The sequence below is a fragment of the Anomaloglossus baeobatrachus genome, unplaced genomic scaffold (assembly GCF_048569485.1).
Source record: "Anomaloglossus baeobatrachus isolate aAnoBae1 unplaced genomic scaffold, aAnoBae1.hap1 Scaffold_373, whole genome shotgun sequence".
NCBI lineage: Eukaryota > Metazoa > Chordata > Amphibia > Anura > Aromobatidae > Anomaloglossus > Anomaloglossus baeobatrachus.
This window is the reverse complement of record NW_027443076.1, coordinates 150960-166364: the sequence shown is the minus strand read 5'-3', so window position 1 is coordinate 166364 and position 15405 is coordinate 150960. Positions and strand designations below refer to the sequence as shown.

General features: G+C 46.2%; 9 non-coding genes across 9 annotated transcripts; all 9 read left to right on the top strand.

Annotated features, from left to right (window-relative positions):
* Positions 1-1341: 1341 nt before the first annotated feature.
* On the top strand, positions 1342-1532 carry LOC142274355 (U2 spliceosomal RNA). The gene has a single exon (XR_012738674.1). It is a non-coding gene; the product is annotated as a U2 spliceosomal RNA (small nuclear RNA).
* A 1387-nt stretch (positions 1533-2919) lies between these two features.
* LOC142274354 (U2 spliceosomal RNA) lies at positions 2920-3110 on the top strand. Its single transcript, XR_012738673.1, has one exon. It is a non-coding gene; the product is annotated as a U2 spliceosomal RNA (small nuclear RNA).
* Positions 3111-4497: 1387 nt separating this feature from the next.
* On the top strand, positions 4498-4688 carry LOC142274353 (U2 spliceosomal RNA). The gene has a single exon (XR_012738672.1). It is a non-coding gene; the product is annotated as a U2 spliceosomal RNA (small nuclear RNA).
* A 1387-nt stretch (positions 4689-6075) lies between these two features.
* On the top strand, positions 6076-6266 carry LOC142274351 (U2 spliceosomal RNA). The gene has a single exon (XR_012738670.1). It is a non-coding gene; the product is annotated as a U2 spliceosomal RNA (small nuclear RNA).
* Positions 6267-7653: 1387 nt separating this feature from the next.
* Positions 7654-7844, top strand: LOC142274350 (U2 spliceosomal RNA). Its single transcript, XR_012738669.1, has one exon. It is a non-coding gene; the product is annotated as a U2 spliceosomal RNA (small nuclear RNA).
* Positions 7845-9231: 1387 nt separating this feature from the next.
* LOC142274349 (U2 spliceosomal RNA) lies at positions 9232-9422 on the top strand. The gene has a single exon (XR_012738668.1). It is a non-coding gene; the product is annotated as a U2 spliceosomal RNA (small nuclear RNA).
* A 1387-nt stretch (positions 9423-10809) lies between these two features.
* On the top strand, positions 10810-11000 carry LOC142274348 (U2 spliceosomal RNA). The gene has a single exon (XR_012738667.1). It is a non-coding gene; the product is annotated as a U2 spliceosomal RNA (small nuclear RNA).
* A 1387-nt stretch (positions 11001-12387) lies between these two features.
* On the top strand, positions 12388-12578 carry LOC142274347 (U2 spliceosomal RNA). Its single transcript, XR_012738666.1, has one exon. It is a non-coding gene; the product is annotated as a U2 spliceosomal RNA (small nuclear RNA).
* Positions 12579-13965: 1387 nt separating this feature from the next.
* On the top strand, positions 13966-14156 carry LOC142274346 (U2 spliceosomal RNA). The gene has a single exon (XR_012738665.1). It is a non-coding gene; the product is annotated as a U2 spliceosomal RNA (small nuclear RNA).
* The last annotated feature ends 1249 nt before the right edge of the window (positions 14157-15405 follow it).

The window sequence follows — 15405 nt, the reverse complement described above, 5'->3', positions numbered from 1 at the left end:
TAGCCCGATTTAATGAATTGGAAGAAAGCATACGTCTTCATATGCACCTCAATTTGGCCCATTCACTTTTCACACTTCCTCCTTTTGTTTTTTATCTTTCACACTTTTGACTTTCTTTATTCATCCAAATAGCAAACTCATCACCACTCAACCTGACCAACTCGGCTATGTCCCCGTGCTGCAGTTCTCTGTCTTATCTAGATCATTTGCAATTGAATGGAATAGATCCCTTTTGGACAAAGTGGATTCACCTGCTGCTGCAGTGACCACAGGTGTGATAAGATCTAGAATTGGCATCTGGTGCGATCTCTCCGCTTCCACTCCAAAGAAAGTTACCTGTTTATTCCTATCATGCATTGGTTTTTGGGGTTTTCTTTGAGTAATGATGATCTCTTTAGTAGTCTGTTGGCGCCCTCTCCTGGAGGAATAGTTTGCTTGCTCTTGGACATTCTAAAAGAGAGGTCATGATAGACATTGAGCTTCTGAGCTCAATTGGGGACAGTCATGGGTGATGAATGTTTGCAACCTACTGCGAAGCCTCATACCGCAATATAAGGAACGTCAAATACTAAGAAAGGGCGGCCTATGAAAGAATTACTACTTTCAATAAGTACACTTAAACGGCTAATTGGGAATAGAAAAACTGTAAAAAGCCCTCTGAGAAAGCCCCCCTCTAACCTTTGATAGTAAGCTTTTCTGTAGTCTGCCTGTTGATGTATTTTCCGTTTGAACTGTGCACAACATGAAGAGACGGAACACTGGCGGCTTGTCACAATGCCCCCCGATGACATCACAATAGCGCTGCTGCCTAGAAAACAAGCTGCGCAGAAGAAGTTGTTCTTTGGGTGGGAGGGTGGGCTAGTGGAAGGAGGGGGCAATCTCTTTTTTTCCCGGGTGGTAGGGGGATGACAGGAGAAGGGAAGCGGGTGGTGAGAAAGGTACAGAGGGCAGGGTTTGGGGGCTGGGAAGGAAAGGGAAAAGATTAGGGTTTGGGGATGATGAAAGGGCTTTCTACGGGTAAGGATGGCAAAGGGTGGCAGTGACGGAAAGTCAGGCAACCTGTCCTGTCCGTCTTTTTGTATCGTGAATTGGAAAGACTGCAAGGGGGAGGGGAGTTGCTTGCGCCCTAAAGGAGGAGTTATTCAGATTCATTGCAGTGGGCGGCGGCTGCAAAACGCACCATTCTTCTTGTTTTTGCTCTGCAAAGCAGCCTTTTCAAGGGTTGGCTTGGGTGACAAAATGTCTTGTGTAGGCGTGGGTTTGTCTCCCTCTCGCTCTCTCTCCCTAAGATGTGTCCGGCATAGGCCAGGGTGCCACTCGAGGCCCAAACCAATTCTGGTTATCGCTTCTCGGCCTTTTGGCTAAGATCAAGTGTAGTATCTGTTCTTATCAGTTTAATATCTGATACGTCCCCTATCTGGGGACCATATATTAAATGGATTTTTAGAACAGGGAGATGGAAAAAGAGCTTGCTCTGTCCACTCCACGCATTGACCTGGTATTGCAGTACCTCCAGGAACGGTGCACCCCTTCTTAACCCAGTTTCCAAAAGCAGAACTCAATTCACCTGATTCATATTAGCCCGATTTAATGAATTGGAAGAAAGCATACGTCTTCATATGCACCTCAATTTGGCCCATTCACTTTTCACACTTCCTCCTTTTGTTTTTTATCTTTCACACTTTTGACTTTCTTTATTCATCCAAATAGCAAACTCATCACCACTCAACCTGACCAACTCGGCTATGTCCCCGTGCTGCAGTTCTCTGTCTTATCTAGATCATTTGCAATTGAATGGAATAGATCCCTTTTGGACAAAGTGGATTCACCTGCTGCTGCAGTGACCACAGGTGTGATAAGATCTAGAATTGGCATCTGGTGCGATCTCTCCGCTTCCACTCCAAAGAAAGTTACCTGTTTATTCCTATCATGCATTGGTTTTTGGGGTTTTCTTTGAGTAATGATGATCTCTTTAGTAGTCTGTTGGCGCCCTCTCCTGGAGGAATAGTTTGCTTGCTCTTGGACATTCTAAAAGAGAGGTCATGATAGACATTGAGCTTCTGAGCTCAATTGGGGACAGTCATGGGTGATGAATGTTTGCAACCTACTGCGAAGCCTCATACCGCAATATAAGGAACGTCAAATACTAAGAAAGGGCGGCCTATGAAAGAATTACTACTTTCAATAAGTACACTTAAACGGCTAATTGGGAATAGAAAAACTGTAAAAAGCCCTCTGAGAAAGCCCCCCTCTAACCTTTGATAGTAAGCTTTTCTGTAGTCTGCCTGTTGATGTATTTTCCGTTTGAACTGTGCACAACATGAAGAGACGGAACACTGGCGGCTTGTCACAATGCCCCCCGATGACATCACAATAGCGCTGCTGCCTAGAAAACAAGCTGCGCAGAAGAAGTTGTTCTTTGGGTGGGAGGGTGGGCTAGTGGAAGGAGGGGGCAATCTCTTTTTTTCCCGGGTGGTAGGGGGATGACAGGAGAAGGGAAGCGGGTGGTGAGAAAGGTACAGAGGGCAGGGTTTGGGGGCTGGGAAGGAAAGGGAAAAGATTAGGGTTTGGGGATGATGAAAGGGCTTTCTACGGGTAAGGATGGCAAAGGGTGGCAGTGACGGAAAGTCAGGCAACCTGTCCTGTCCGTCTTTTTGTATCGTGAATTGGAAAGACTGCAAGGGGGAGGGGAGTTGCTTGCGCCCTAAAGGAGGAGTTATTCAGATTCATTGCAGTGGGCGGCGGCTGCAAAACGCACCATTCTTCTTGTTTTTGCTCTGCAAAGCAGCCTTTTCAAGGGTTGGCTTGGGTGACAAAATGTCTTGTGTAGGCGTGGGTTTGTCTCCCTCTCGCTCTCTCTCCCTAAGATGTGTCCGGCATAGGCCAGGGTGCCACTCGAGGCCCAAACCAATTCTGGTTATCGCTTCTCGGCCTTTTGGCTAAGATCAAGTGTAGTATCTGTTCTTATCAGTTTAATATCTGATACGTCCCCTATCTGGGGACCATATATTAAATGGATTTTTAGAACAGGGAGATGGAAAAAGAGCTTGCTCTGTCCACTCCACGCATTGACCTGGTATTGCAGTACCTCCAGGAACGGTGCACCCCTTCTTAACCCAGTTTCCAAAAGCAGAACTCAATTCACCTGATTCATATTAGCCCGATTTAATGAATTGGAAGAAAGCATACGTCTTCATATGCACCTCAATTTGGCCCATTCACTTTTCACACTTCCTCCTTTTGTTTTTTATCTTTCACACTTTTGACTTTCTTTATTCATCCAAATAGCAAACTCATCACCACTCAACCTGACCAACTCGGCTATGTCCCCGTGCTGCAGTTCTCTGTCTTATCTAGATCATTTGCAATTGAATGGAATAGATCCCTTTTGGACAAAGTGGATTCACCTGCTGCTGCAGTGACCACAGGTGTGATAAGATCTAGAATTGGCATCTGGTGCGATCTCTCCGCTTCCACTCCAAAGAAAGTTACCTGTTTATTCCTATCATGCATTGGTTTTTGGGGTTTTCTTTGAGTAATGATGATCTCTTTAGTAGTCTGTTGGCGCACTCTCCTGGAGGAATAGTTTGCTTGCTCTTGGACATTCTAAAAGAGAGGTCATGATAGACATTGAGCTTCTGAGCTCAATTGGGGACAGTCATGGGTGATGAATGTTTGCAACCTACTGCGAAGCCTCATACCGCAATATAAGGAACGTCAAATACTAAGAAAGGGCGGCCTATGAAAGAATTACTACTTTCAATAAGTACACTTAAACGGCTAATTGGGAATAGAAAAACTGTAAAAAGCCCTCTGAGAAAGCCCCCCTCTAACCTTTGATAGTAAGCTTTTCTGTAGTCTGCCTGTTGATGTATTTTCCGTTTGAACTGTGCACAACATGAAGAGACGGAACACTGGCGGCTTGTCACAATGCCCCCCGATGACATCACAATAGCGCTGCTGCCTAGAAAACAAGCTGCGCAGAAGAAGTTGTTCTTTGGGTGGGAGGGTGGGCTAGTGGAAGGAGGGGGCAATCTCTTTTTTTCCCGGGTGGTAGGGGGATGACAGGAGAAGGGAAGCGGGTGGTGAGAAAGGTACAGAGGGCAGGGTTTGGGGGCTGGGAAGGAAAGGGAAAAGATTAGGGTTTGGGGATGATGAAAGGGCTTTCTACGGGTAAGGATGGCAAAGGGTGGCAGTGACGGAAAGTCAGGCAACCTGTCCTGTCCGTCTTTTTGTATCGTGAATTGGAAAGACTGCAAGGGGGAGGGGAGTTGCTTGCGCCCTAAAGGAGGAGTTATTCAGATTCATTGCAGTGGGCGGCGGCTGCAAAACGCACCATTCTTCTTGTTTTTGCTCTGCAAAGCAGCCTTTTCAAGGGTTGGCTTGGGTGACAAAATGTCTTGTGTAGGCGTGGGTTTGTCTCCCTCTCGCTCTCTCTCCCTAAGATGTGTCCGGCATAGGCCAGGGTGCCACTCGAGGCCCAAACCAATTCTGGTTATCGCTTCTCGGCCTTTTGGCTAAGATCAAGTGTAGTATCTGTTCTTATCAGTTTAATATCTGATACGTCCCCTATCTGGGGACCATATATTAAATGGATTTTTAGAACAGGGAGATGGAAAAAGAGCTTGCTCTGTCCACTCCACGCATTGACCTGGTATTGCAGTACCTCCAGGAACGGTGCACCCCTTCTTAACCCAGTTTCCAAAAGCAGAACTCAATTCACCTGATTCATATTAGCCCGATTTAATGAATTGGAAGAAAGCATACGTCTTCATATGCACCTCAATTTGGCCCATTCACTTTTCACACTTCCTCCTTTTGTTTTTTATCTTTCACACTTTTGACTTTCTTTATTCATCCAAATAGCAAACTCATCACCACTCAACCTGACCAACTCGGCTATGTCCCCGTGCTGCAGTTCTCTGTCTTATCTAGATCATTTGCAATTGAATGGAATAGATCCCTTTTGGACAAAGTGGATTCACCTGCTGCTGCAGTGACCACAGGTGTGATAAGATCTAGAATTGGCATCTGGTGCGATCTCTCCGCTTCCACTCCAAAGAAAGTTACCTGTTTATTCCTATCATGCATTGGTTTTTGGGGTTTTCTTTGAGTAATGATGATCTCTTTAGTAGTCTGTTGGCGCCCTCTCCTGGAGGAATAGTTTGCTTGCTCTTGGACATTCTAAAAGAGAGGTCATGATAGACATTGAGCTTCTGAGCTCAATTGGGGACAGTCATGGGTGATGAATGTTTGCAACCTACTGCGAAGCCTCATACCGCAATATAAGGAACGTCAAATACTAAGAAAGGGCGGCCTATGAAAGAATTACTACTTTCAATAAGTACACTTAAACGGCTAATTGGGAATAGAAAAACTGTAAAAAGCCCTCTGAGAAAGCCCCCCTCTAACCTTTGATAGTAAGCTTTTCTGTAGTCTGCCTGTTGATGTATTTTCCGTTTGAACTGTGCACAACATGAAGAGACGGAACACTGGCGGCTTGTCACAATGCCCCCCGATGACATCACAATAGCGCTGCTGCCTAGAAAACAAGCTGCGCAGAAGAAGTTGTTCTTTGGGTGGGAGGGTGGGCTAGTGGAAGGAGGGGGCAATCTCTTTTTTTCCCGGGTGGTAGGGGGATGACAGGAGAAGGGAAGCGGGTGGTGAGAAAGGTACAGAGGGCAGGGTTTGGGGGCTGGGAAGGAAAGGGAAAAGATTAGGGTTTGGGGATGATGAAAGGGCTTTCTACGGGTAAGGATGGCAAAGGGTGGCAGTGACAGAAAGTCAGGCAACCTGTCCTGTCCGTCTTTTTGTATCGTGAATTGGAAAGACTGCAAGGGGGAGGGGAGTTGCTTGCGCCCTAAAGGAGGAGTTATTCAGATTCATTGCAGTGGGCGGCGGCTGCAAAACGCACCATTCTTCTTGTTTTTGCTCTGCAAAGCAGCCTTTTCAAGGGTTGGCTTGGGTGACAAAATGTCTTGTGTAGGCGTGGGTTTGTCTCCCTCTCGCTCTCTCTCCCTAAGATGTGTCCGGCATAGGCCAGGGTGCCACTCGAGGCCCAAACCAATTCTGGTTATCGCTTCTCGGCCTTTTGGCTAAGATCAAGTGTAGTATCTGTTCTTATCAGTTTAATATCTGATACGTCCCCTATCTGGGGACCATATATTAAATGGATTTTTAGAACAGGGAGATGGAAAAAGAGCTTGCTCTGTCCACTCCACGCATTGACCTGGTATTGCAGTACCTCCAGGAACGGTGCACCCCTTCTTAACCCAGTTTCCAAAAGCAGAACTCAATTCACCTGATTCATATTAGCCCGATTTAATGAATTGGAAGAAAGCATACGTCTTCATATGCACCTCAATTTGGCCCATTCACTTTTCACACTTCCTCCTTTTGTTTTTTATCTTTCACACTTTTGACTTTCTTTATTCATCCAAATAGCAAACTCATCACCACTCAACCTGACCAACTCGGCTATGTCCCCGTGCTGCAGTTCTCTGTCTTATCTAGATCATTTGCAATTGAATGGAATAGATCCCTTTTGGACAAAGTGGATTCACCTGCTGCTGCAGTGACCACAGGTGTGATAAGATCTAGAATTGGCATCTGGTGCGATCTCTCCGCTTCCACTCCAAAGAAAGTTACCTGTTTATTCCTATCATGCATTGGTTTTTGGGGTTTTCTTTGAGTAATGATGATCTCTTTAGTAGTCTGTTGGCGCCCTCTCCTGGAGGAATAGTTTGCTTGCTCTTGGACATTCTAAAAGAGAGGTCATGATAGACATTGAGCTTCTGAGCTCAATTGGGGACAGTCATGGGTGATGAATGTTTGCAACCTACTGCGAAGCCTCATACCGCAATATAAGGAACGTCAAATACTAAGAAAGGGCGGCCTATGAAAGAATTACTACTTTCAATAAGTACACTTAAACGGCTAATTGGGAATAGAAAAACTGTAAAAAGCCCTCTGAGAAAGCCCCCCTCTAACCTTTGATAGTAAGCTTTTCTGTAGTCTGCCTGTTGATGTATTTTCCGTTTGAACTGTGCACAACATGAAGAGACGGAACACTGGCGGCTTGTCACAATGCCCCCCGATGACATCACAATAGCGCTGCTGCCTAGAAAACAAGCTGCGCAGAAGAAGTTGTTCTTTGGGTGGGAGGGTGGGCTAGTGGAAGGAGGGGGCAATCTCTTTTTTTCCCGGGTGGTAGGGGGATGACAGGAGAAGGGAAGCGGGTGGTGAGAAAGGTACAGAGGGCAGGGTTTGGGGGCTGGGAAGGAAAGGGAAAAGATTAGGGTTTGGGGATGATGAAAGGGCTTTCTACGGGTAAGGATGGCAAAGGGTGGCAGTGACGGAAAGTCAGGCAACCTGTCCTGTCCGTCTTTTTGTATCGTGAATTGGAAAGACTGCAAGGGGGAGGGGAGTTGCTTGCGCCCTAAAGGAGGAGTTATTCAGATTCATTGCAGTGGGCGGCGGCTGCAAAACGCACCATTCTTCTTGTTTTTGCTCTGCAAAGCAGCCTTTTCAAGGGTTGGCTTGGGTGACAAAATGTCTTGTGTAGGCGTGGGTTTGTCTCCCTCTCGCTCTCTCTCCCTAAGATGTGTCCGGCATAGGCCAGGGTGCCACTCGAGGCCCAAACCAATTCTGGTTATCGCTTCTCGGCCTTTTGGCTAAGATCAAGTGTAGTATCTGTTCTTATCAGTTTAATATCTGATACGTCCCCTATCTGGGGACCATATATTAAATGGATTTTTAGAACAGGGAGATGGAAAAAGAGCTTGCTCTGTCCACTCCACGCATTGACCTGGTATTGCAGTACCTCCAGGAACGGTGCACCCCTTCTTAACCCAGTTTCCAAAAGCAGAACTCAATTCACCTGATTCATATTAGCCCGATTTAATGAATTGGAAGAAAGCATACGTCTTCATATGCACCTCAATTTGGCCCATTCACTTTTCACACTTCCTCCTTTTGTTTTTTATCTTTCACACTTTTGACTTTCTTTATTCATCCAAATAGCAAACTCATCACCACTCAACCTGACCAACTCGGCTATGTCCCCGTGCTGCAGTTCTCTGTCTTATCTAGATCATTTGCAATTGAATGGAATAGATCCCTTTTGGACAAAGTGGATTCACCTGCTGCTGCAGTGACCACAGGTGTGATAAGATCTAGAATTGGCATCTGGTGCGATCTCTCCGCTTCCACTCCAAAGAAAGTTACCTGTTTATTCCTATCATGCATTGGTTTTTGGGGTTTTCTTTGAGTAATGATGATCTCTTTAGTAGTCTGTTGGCGCCCTCTCCTGGAGGAATAGTTTGCTTGCTCTTGGACATTCTAAAAGAGAGGTCATGATAGACATTGAGCTTCTGAGCTCAATTGGGGACAGTCATGGGTGATGAATGTTTGCAACCTACTGCGAAGCCTCATACCGCAATATAAGGAACGTCAAATACTAAGAAAGGGCGGCCTATGAAAGAATTACTACTTTCAATAAGTACACTTAAACGGCTAATTGGGAATAGAAAAACTGTAAAAAGCCCTCTGAGAAAGCCCCCCTCTAACCTTTGATAGTAAGCTTTTCTGTAGTCTGCCTGTTGATGTATTTTCCGTTTGAACTGTGCACAACATGAAGAGACGGAACACTGGCGGCTTGTCACAATGCCCCCCGATGACATCACAATAGCGCTGCTGCCTAGAAAACAAGCTGCGCAGAAGAAGTTGTTCTTTGGGTGGGAGGGTGGGCTAGTGGAAGGAGGGGGCAATCTCTTTTTTTCCCGGGTGGTAGGGGGATGACAGGAGAAGGGAAGCGGGTGGTGAGAAAGGTACAGAGGGCAGGGTTTGGGGGCTGGGAAGGAAAGGGAAAAGATTAGGGTTTGGGGATGATGAAAGGGCTTTCTACGGGTAAGGATGGCAAAGGGTGGCAGTGACGGAAAGTCAGGCAACCTGTCCTGTCCGTCTTTTTGTATCGTGAATTGGAAAGACTGCAAGGGGGAGGGGAGTTGCTTGCGCCCTAAAGGAGGAGTTATTCAGATTCATTGCAGTGGGCGGCGGCTGCAAAACGCACCATTCTTCTTGTTTTTGCTCTGCAAAGCAGCCTTTTCAAGGGTTGGCTTGGGTGACAAAATGTCTTGTGTAGGCGTGGGTTTGTCTCCCTCTCGCTCTCTCTCCCTAAGATGTGTCCGGCATAGGCCAGGGTGCCACTCGAGGCCCAAACCAATTCTGGTTATCGCTTCTCGGCCTTTTGGCTAAGATCAAGTGTAGTATCTGTTCTTATCAGTTTAATATCTGATACGTCCCCTATCTGGGGACCATATATTAAATGGATTTTTAGAACAGGGAGATGGAAAAAGAGCTTGCTCTGTCCACTCCACGCATTGACCTGGTATTGCAGTACCTCCAGGAACGGTGCACCCCTTCTTAACCCAGTTTCCAAAAGCAGAACTCAATTCACCTGATTCATATTAGCCCGATTTAATGAATTGGAAGAAAGCATACGTCTTCATATGCACCTCAATTTGGCCCATTCACTTTTCACACTTCCTCCTTTTGTTTTTTATCTTTCACACTTTTGACTTTCTTTATTCATCCAAATAGCAAACTCATCACCACTCAACCTGACCAACTCGGCTATGTCCCCGTGCTGCAGTTCTCTGTCTTATCTAGATCATTTGCAATTGAATGGAATAGATCCCTTTTGGACAAAGTGGATTCACCTGCTGCTGCAGTGACCACAGGTGTGATAAGATCTAGAATTGGCATCTGGTGCGATCTCTCCGCTTCCACTCCAAAGAAAGTTACCTGTTTATTCCTATCATGCATTGGTTTTTGGGGTTTTCTTTGAGTAATGATGATCTCTTTAGTAGTCTGTTGGCGCCCTCTCCTGGAGGAATAGTTTGCTTGCTCTTGGACATTCTAAAAGAGAGGTCATGATAGACATTGAGCTTCTGAGCTCAATTGGGGACAGTCATGGGTGATGAATGTTTGCAACCTACTGCGAAGCCTCATACCGCAATATAAGGAACGTCAAATACTAAGAAAGGGCGGCCTATGAAAGAATTACTACTTTCAATAAGTACACTTAAACGGCTAATTGGGAATAGAAAAACTGTAAAAAGCCCTCTGAGAAAGCCCCCCTCTAACCTTTGATAGTAAGCTTTTCTGTAGTCTGCCTGTTGATGTATTTTCCGTTTGAACTGTGCATAACATGAAGAGACGGAACACTGGCGGCTTGTCACAATGCCCCCCGATGACATCACAATAGCGCTGCTGCCTAGAAAACAAGCTGCGCAGAAGAAGTTGTTCTTTGGGTGGGAGGGTGGGCTAGTGGAAGGAGGGGGCAATCTCTTTTTTTCCCGGGTGGTAGGGGGATGACAGGAGAAGGGAAGCGGGTGGTGAGAAAGGTACAGAGGGCAGGGTTTGGGGGCTGGGAAGGAAAGGGAAAAGATTAGGGTTTGGGGATGATGAAAGGGCTTTCTACGGGTAAGGATGGCAAAGGGTGGCAGTGACGGAAAGTCAGGCAACCTGTCCTGTCCGTCTTTTTGTATCGTGAATTGGAAAGACTGCAAGGGGGAGGGGAGTTGCTTGCGCCCTAAAGGAGGAGTTATTCAGATTCATTGCAGTGGGCGGCGGCTGCAAAACGCACCATTCTTCTTGTTTTTGCTCTGCAAAGCAGCCTTTTCAAGGGTTGGCTTGGGTGACAAAATGTCTTGTGTAGGCGTGGGTTTGTCTCCCTCTCGCTCTCTCTCCCTAAGATGTGTCCGGCATAGGCCAGGGTGCCACTCGAGGCCCAAACCAATTCTGGTTATCGCTTCTCGGCCTTTTGGCTAAGATCAAGTGTAGTATCTGTTCTTATCAGTTTAATATCTGATACGTCCCCTATCTGGGGACCATATATTAAATGGATTTTTAGAACAGGGAGATGGAAAAAGAGCTTGCTCTGTCCACTCCACGCATTGACCTGGTATTGCAGTACCTCCAGGAACGGTGCACCCCTTCTTAACCCAGTTTCCAAAAGCAGAACTCAATTCACCTGATTCATATTAGCCCGATTTAATGAATTGGAAGAAAGCATACGTCTTCATATGCACCTCAATTTGGCCCATTCACTTTTCACACTTCCTCCTTTTGTTTTTTATCTTTCACACTTTTGACTTTCTTTATTCATCCAAATAGCAAACTCATCACCACTCAACCTGACCAACTCGGCTATGTCCCCGTGCTGCAGTTCTCTGTCTTATCTAGATCATTTGCAATTGAATGGAATAGATCCCTTTTGGACAAAGTGGATTCACCTGCTGCTGCAGTGACCACAGGTGTGATAAGATCTAGAATTGGCATCTGGTGCGATCTCTCCGCTTCCACTCCAAAGAAAGTTACCTGTTTATTCCTATCATGCATTGGTTTTTGGGGTTTTCTTTGAGTAATGATGATCTCTTTAGTAGTCTGTTGGCGCCCTCTCCTGGAGGAATAGTTTGCTTGCTCTTGGACATTCTAAAAGAGAGGTCATGATAGACATTGAGCTTCTGAGCTCAATTGGGGACAGTCATGGGTGATGAATGTTTGCAACCTACTGCGAAGCCTCATACCGCAATATAAGGAACGTCAAATACTAAGAAAGGGCGGCCTATGAAAGAATTACTACTTTCAATAAGTACACTTAAACGGCTAATTGGGAATAGAAAAACTGTAAAAAGCCCTCTGAGAAAGCCCCCCTCTAACCTTTGATAGTAAGCTTTTCTGTAGTCTGCCTGTTGATGTATTTTCCGTTTGAACTGTGCACAACATGAAGAGACGGAACACTGGCGGCTTGTCACAATGCCCCCCGATGACATCACAATAGCGCTGCTGCCTAGAAAACAAGCTGCGCAGAAGAAGTTGTTCTTTGGGTGGGAGGGTGGGCTAGTGGAAGGAGGGGGCAATCTCTTTTTTTCCCGGGTGGTAGGGGGATGACAGGAGAAGGGAAGCGGGTGGTGAGAAAGGTACAGAGGGCAGGGTTTGGGGGCTGGGAAGGAAAGGGAAAAGATTAGGGTTTGGGGATGATGAAAGGGCTTTCTACGGGTAAGGATGGCAAAGGGTGGCAGTGACGGAAAGTCAGGCAACCTGTCCTGTCCGTCTTTTTGTATCGTGAATTGGAAAGACTGCAAGGGGGAGGGGAGTTGCTTGCGCCCTAAAGGAGGAGTTATTCAGATTCATTGCAGTGGGCGGCGGCTGCAAAACGCACCATTCTTCTTGTTTTTGCTCTGCAAAGCAGCCTTTTCAAGGGTTGGCTTGGGTGACAAAATGTCTTGTGTAGGCGTGGGTTTGTCTCCCTCTCGCTCTCTCTCCCTAAGATGTGTCCGGCATAGGCCAGGGTGCCACTCGAGGCCCAAACCAATTCTGGTTATCGCTTCTCGGCCTTTTGGCTAAGATCAAGTGTAGTATCTGTTCTTATCAGTTTAATATCTGATACGTCCCCTATCTGGGGACCATATATTAAATGGATTTTTAGAACAGGGAGATGGAAAAAGAGCTTGCTCTGTCCACTCCACGCATTGACCTGGTATTGCAGTACCTCCAGGAACGGTGCACCCCTTCTTAACCCAGTTTCCAAAAGCAGAACTCAATTCACCTGATTCATATTAGCCCGATTTAATGAATTGGAAGAAAGCATACGTCTTCATATGCACCTCAATTTGGCCCATTCACTTTTCACACTTCCTCCTTTTGTTTTTTATCTTTCACACTTTTGACTTTCTTTATTCATCCAAATAGCAAACTCATCACCACTCAACCTGACCAACTCGGCTATGTCCCCGTGCTGCAGTTCTCTGTCTTATCTAGATCATTTGCAATTGAATGGAATAGATCCCTTTTGGACAAAGTGGATTCACCTGCTGCTGCAGTGACCACAGGTGTGATAAGATCTAGAATTGGCATCTGGTGCGATCTCTCCGCTTCCACTCCAAAGAAAGTTACCTGTTTATTCCTATCATGCATTGGTTTTTGGGGTTTTCTTTGAGTAATGATGATCTCTTTAGTAGTCTGTTGGCGCCCTCTCCTGGAGGAATAGTTTGCTTGCTCTTGGACATTCTAAAAGAGAGGTCATGATAGACATTGAGCTTCTGAGCTCAATTGGGGACAGTCATGGGTGATGAATGTTTGCAACCTACTGCGAAGCCTCATACCGCAATATAAGGAACGTCAAATACTAAGAAAGGGCGGCCTATGAAAGAATTACTACTTTCAATAAGTACACTTAAACGGCTAATTGGGAATAGAAAAACTGTAAAAAGCCCTCTGAGAAAGCCCCCCTCTAACCTTTGATAGTAAGCTTTTCTGTAGTCTGCCTGTTGATGTATTTTCCGTTTGAACTGTGCACAACATGAAGAGACGGAACACTGGCGGCTTGTCACAATGCCCCCCGATGACATCACAATAGCGCTGCTGCCTAGAAAACAAGCTGCGCAGAAGAAGTTGTTCTTTGGGTGGGAGGGTGGGCTAGTGGAAGGAGGGGGCAATCTCTTTTTTTCCCGGGTGGTAGGGGGATGACAGGAGAAGGGAAGCGGGTGGTGAGAAAGGTACAGAGGGCAGGGTTTGGGGGCTGGGAAGGAAAGGGAAAAGATTAGGGTTTGGGGATGATGAAAGGGCTTTCTACGGGTAAGGATGGCAAAGGGTGGCAGTGACGGAAAGTCAGGCAACCTGTCCTGTCCGTCTTTTTGTATCGTGAATTGGAAAGACTGCAAGGGGGAGGGGAGTTGCTTGCGCCCTAAAGGAGGAGTTATTCAGATTCATTGCAGTGGGCGGCGGCTGCAAAACGCACCATTCTTCTTGTTTTTGCTCTGCAAAGCAGCCTTTTCAAGGGTTGGCTTGGGTGACAAAATGTCTTGTGTAGGCGTGGGTTTGTCTCCCTCTCGCTCTCTCTCCCTAAGATGTGTCCGGCATAGGCCAGGGTGCCACTCGAGGCCCAAACCAATTCTGGTTATCGCTTCTCGGCCTTTTGGCTAAGATCAAGTGTAGTATCTGTTCTTATCAGTTTAATATCTGATACGTCCCCTATCTGGGGACCATATATTAAATGGATTTTTAGAACAGGGAGATGGAAAAAGAGCTTGCTCTGTCCACTCCACGCATTGACCTGGTATTGCAGTACCTCCAGGAACGGTGCACCCCTTCTTAACCCAGTTTCCAAAAGCAGAACTCAATTCACCTGATTCATATTAGCCCGATTTAATGAATTGGAAGAAAGCATACGTCTTCATATGCACCTCAATTTGGCCCATTCACTTTTCACACTTCCTCCTTTTGTTTTTTATCTTTCACACTTTTGACTTTCTTTATTCATCCAAATAGCAAACTCATCACCACTCAACCTGACCAACTCGGCTATGTCCCCGTGCTGCAGTTCTCTGTCTTATCTAGATCATTTGCAATTGAATGGAATAGATCCCTTTTGGACAAAGTGGATTCACCTGCTGCTGCAGTGACCACAGGTGTGATAAGATCTAGAATTGGCATCTGGTGCGATCTCTCCGCTTCCACTCCAAAGAAAGTTACCTGTTTATTCCTATCATGCATTGGTTTTTGGGGTTTTCTTTGAGTAATGATGATCTCTTTAGTAGTCTGTTGGCGCCCTCTCCTGGAGGAATAGTTTGCTTGCTCTTGGACATTCTAAAAGAGAGGTCATGATAGACATTGAGCTTCTGAGCTCAATTGGGGACAGTCATGGGTGATGAATGTTTGCAACCTACTGCGAAGCCTCATACCGCAATATAAGGAACGTCAAATACTAAGAAAGGGCGGCCTATGAAAGAATTACTACTTTCAATAAGTACACTTAAACGGCTAATTGGGAATAGAAAAACTGTAAAAAGCCCTCTGAGAAAGCCCCCCTCTAACCTTTGATAGTAAGCTTTTCTGTAGTCTGCCTGTTGATGTATTTTCCGTTTGAACTGTGCACAACATGAAGAGACGGAACACTGGCGGCTTGTCACAATGCCCCCCGATGACATCACAATAGCGCTGCTGCCTAGAAAACAAGCTGCGCAGAAGAAGTTGTTCTTTGGGTGGGAGGGTGGGCTAGTGGAAGGAGGGGGCAATCTCTTTTTTTCCCGGGTGGTAGGGGGATGACAGGAGAAGGGAAGCGGGTGGTGAGAAAGGTACAGAGGGCAGGGTTTGGGGGCTGGGAAGGAAAGGGAAAAGATTAGGGTTTGGGGATGATGAAAGGGCTTTCTACGGGTAAGGATGGCAAAGGGTGGCAGTGACGGAAAGTCAGGCAACCTGTCCTGTCCGTCTTTTTGTATCGTGAATTGGAAAGACTGCAAGGGGGAGGGGAGTTGCTTGCGCCCTAAAGGAGGAGTTATTCAGATTCATTGCAGTGGGCGGCGGCTGCAAAACGCACCATTCTTCTTGTTTTTGCTCTGC